Here is a 4256-nt window from a genome sequence, read left to right on the forward strand (position 1 = left end):
CATAAATTATGTATTCCTTGTGCTAACATACATATACATATATATTTGGTAAAAAAACAATGTTTGTTTTCTTTATATCTCAGAACTGTGTGACTACTTGATGTATACAATTATAAAAATGTAGCAACATACGTCTGTAGTTAAAGCTTAGTGCGTCATTTTATAAAAGAGAGGGACCATATCTATAAAAATAAATCAAAGTCGACACTTCATTTGTGAATTTGCACTTAATAATTTAGAACTACGTGACTACTTGATCTTAGAAATAACAGTGCAGCAACGAGCGTGTGTGACGCCTCATATAGACAAGGGTAGTTTATATCTGACCAGAGATTAAAATAATATGAAACATTGATATGATAAAAAAAACCGACAATGAATGTGATCACCAGTGGCGTCGCTAGCATTCTTTACCCCCACCACAATACAAAAGTTTTAAAGGGCCCCAATAAATTTTATCGTATATATATATAGTAGGGATATACATGAATATTCATGTATATCCTGGTACATATATGTACATAATAAACTAATTAATAAAAGTAATGGTATTATGGTGTTGATAATTTTTGGGGCTACACCTCTGGTGTTCACCTTCACAATTTGAAAAATGTTTGGGAGAATATTAGCTTAGCTCTCATTAAATTTCATTATATTAATGTTGAGAAGCTATGAGAGGAGGGAAATAAACATACACTCCACTCTGTATCGAGCAATGGTATAGGCAGGATTTACACCCATGTCGATTGGAATCTTCAACTCCGAGTTCAACAAGGACTTACATCTATTACTCCACAACAAATCCTCAGAGTTACTCTTCGTCTTTCACCCACTAGTGATTACTAAATACTTAGTGTTCTCGCGTCAAGAGTAAAAGAAAAATGATGATAGTTTCTGCAAATAGAAAAGGTATTATTTATGTAGCAATTACAAAAAAGAATGCAATCTCCAAATTTCATTTTTTTAACCTCTGACTATATTATGAAAGGAAAATATCTTTGCCTTTTAGTTGACTACTAATAACGAAGCAATGTCGGGTACTCATCCTTGATTAAAACAATTTTAAATTGATTAATGAGCGATGCTATTAAACATAGTTCATCAAAATATATACACTGGTAAGTCTCAAAATAATATAATACATATAACTAATTAAAAATAATGTAACATCCACTTTAAGTCCACGAATCCGTAAACAAAAAATACATTAAAGATACAAATGGGAACTGTCTTTTCTCATACTACATACGAGGTGTGTACAAAAAGTAAAGTAACTTTGTATTTCTTGGAAAAAATATTTATTTATTCATTAATATTTATGTTGTGCCTCTCTCAGATATAATACACTTGTGCCAACCCTTTTTCAAATTCTAATAAAAAATTTCATAAACACTTTTCGGTGTAGCTTTGAGCTCTTCCAGCGATGCAGTCTTTATCTTCTCAATCGTTGCAAATCTTCATCCTTTTATAGGTCACTTCAGTTTTGGGAACAAGAAAAAGTAACATTGGGGCAAATCCGGTGAATCGAGTGGCTGATTGTGGTACTGGTTTTGCCCAAAAAATGTAACTATTCATTTGGTAAAACTTAAGTAGTTTTGGAACCAACTCTGCTGACAGTCGTCTCAAAACTCGAAACGTTCGAAAAAAATTTATTGCACGAGTCCACTGATATGTCAATATCTTAAGCAATTTGTCTGATAGTGATTCGGCGGTTTTCAAAAACAATTTTGTTAACTGCTTCAACGTTTCATTTGTTGTTGACTGACTTGGGCGTCCAGAGCGAGGCCCGTCATTAGCATTTTCCAGACCAAAAAATCACCGAACACGTAAAATACTTCAAACCATTATGCATCTCACAAATATATTAAATACCTGAAACAGTAAATATTTGTTCGCGGTGAGTGTATTACATATAAAAATAAATAATTCCAGCATACCAAATATACATTGCCCGCAAAATATGAAAAGTTACCTTACTTTTTGAACAGAACTTGAATATTATGGTATATAACATACCTATTATATATTTAAAATAAAATATTTGATCTCTTCCGTTGTTTTTGTCAATAATACATACATCCCTGCCCTAGGCATTAATGGAAATTAAACTACTTGTCTATTGTACAAATGTAACATAATATACTAGCAAAATAGCCCTTGGATAAAGTAAATAATTTATGGGTTCTTATTTTTTAGATAATACATAATATTCTATACAACTATAGGTAAGAAAATGCTTTAAGATTCCGACCCTTTACTCCCTCAATGATCAAACTGGAGGCAATCCCAAATAAAAAGGTAAAAAAGTCGGTGAGGATCCCGAATAAGATTACGAAATGAATACTTAACAGAAGACTCTTAGGGTACGGCAGGTACAGGGAGGACGTCAATGACACTAATCCACGGAACCCTTTTTCAAACGCAAAGCAAAATTGGTTTCGTTATAAGATGGCGAGTTCGAGCTTCTTCAAGAATAAATCGAAGGATAGACATAGTTGTTTTCTTTCTAAAGAAGGAAAAGAAACAAGTCTCCTACGACTGCTCCAGGATCCTGGGCATCCGTACTATCTTAGAGGATGAAATTAAGTATGCATATGGGGTGGATGCGATCATACACGGCTGGATGATTAATTACATGTGTTTTGAACGATTTAATGGAAGAAGCCTTCATATAGACTTCGAAACTTTTATTCAACGGAGTATAACTTCATTGAGGAGGTTTGACGACAAATAGTCAAGGAAAATGTATTATTATTAATTTTTTTTTTTTTTAATATACACATACATTGATAAAAATAATACTATATAATCTGTCGGAACAATTTTATAAAATCAACGCAACTTCAATTTTTTTTCTATATGTATCGACTTATTATTTCTAGTGTAGTTTCTATTTATTTCAAATAACTTCAATGTTTTTGTTGTTTGTAAAATTTATTATATTTTTTGTTACATTTTCTTTATTAATTTATACCATTGATATTGGATTATCATTTATAATAAATGATGATTATATACTAATAATTAAAAAAAAAAGAATGCTCAAGGTGGGCCAAGAAAGGCTAATTTCATATCTTTAGGGAGATTGTTGTAGTCCATAAAATGGCGGTGAACTTTTAAACACATGCTCTTTAACTATTATTAATACAAATTGATATTATTTTAAATACGCCTCTAGAAATTTATTGATAATTCTCTATGCAAAAATTTTGTATTTCCAGAAGCAGCCAGTTCTTAATTAGCCGGAACAAAAAATTGCCACGAACTACAAATTTAACCAAAGAAGATACTTATTATTATTATTATTTTTGTCAAATACAGTGATTAGCTTCTTATTAAATATATTTGACTTGATTTTAAGTTATTATGAAGGCGAAAATAGTAAATGTCATCGAGTGCGGGAAATTTACCCTAGGGAAACCAAATAACATTAAGAAAACTTGATGAAAAATGGCTTTTTGTTTTAAAAAAAGATCCGCATTTAGAGTGCTGTACTTTTTTTCAAATTGTGAATATATTTTTTGAATGCTGCTTCGTGCAAATATGGCATAGTTAATGAATTAAATTCAAATGTAAAAATGTTAGTTAAAGAATAAAAACATATTTTTGGGACATACAGGGTTACACCCCACAAAAATTCCCTTGGGTTCTTTGATAGTTTTAATTTTATGCTTTTCATAACGGTGTAGTTTTCCTTAGTGGACAATGAGATGAATAAGGCATAATTTTGGAGGAACAGATCGTCGATGGTTAATTCCAAAAAAAAATCGAAAACAACCTGGATCGTTTCAAGGAGACAGGTGAAGCTATGACGAAGGGCCGTAATCTTGTATTAGGGACTACTTGGATGAAATAAAAGTGAACTCATAAGAATGCAATAGGGTCGTCCAGAACGTCATAATACTCTAGATCAAATAGAATTAAAGAATGTTAGATAGAAAGACGGGGTACCATCCCACACTTTCAATAAGAGTCCGAAAAGAGGTTTATTCGCCAGAGTTAAACGATCTCAATCTTCTAAATTTTTATTTTTGGGACGTAATCGTGAGGTAGAGTTAAGCCGCCACCCTAATTTTGACGCCCTCAAAGCCTTCTGTGAGTAGGGATGGATAAATCATAGAGAAAAATAACTTTTTTACGGTTAGAAAAGAAAAAACTATTTATGATAAGGTTCCTTTCTCTTCTTATTTCATTCTTTAATAGATCGTGTTAGTAAAAATGAAAAACGATCGCCTACTTTCACTCTATTTTTATTT

At 31.6% G+C, this 4256-nt stretch overlaps 1 long non-coding RNA gene across 1 annotated transcript; it reads right to left on the reverse strand.

Moving 5' to 3' along the window:
* Window positions 1-1281: 1281 nt before the first annotated feature.
* Window positions 1282-2745, reverse strand: LOC121121037 (uncharacterized). The gene is made up of 2 exons (XR_005865318.2): window positions 2636-2745; window positions 1282-2568 (listed from the first exon to the last, which is right to left on the reverse strand). It is a non-coding gene; the product is annotated as an uncharacterized lncRNA (long non-coding RNA).
* Between the last annotated feature and the right edge of the window lie 1511 nt (window positions 2746-4256).

This window comes from Lepeophtheirus salmonis, chromosome 6 (genome assembly GCF_016086655.4).
Source record: "Lepeophtheirus salmonis chromosome 6, UVic_Lsal_1.4, whole genome shotgun sequence".
In the NCBI taxonomy this organism is placed as follows: domain Eukaryota; kingdom Metazoa; phylum Arthropoda; class Copepoda; order Siphonostomatoida; family Caligidae; genus Lepeophtheirus; species Lepeophtheirus salmonis.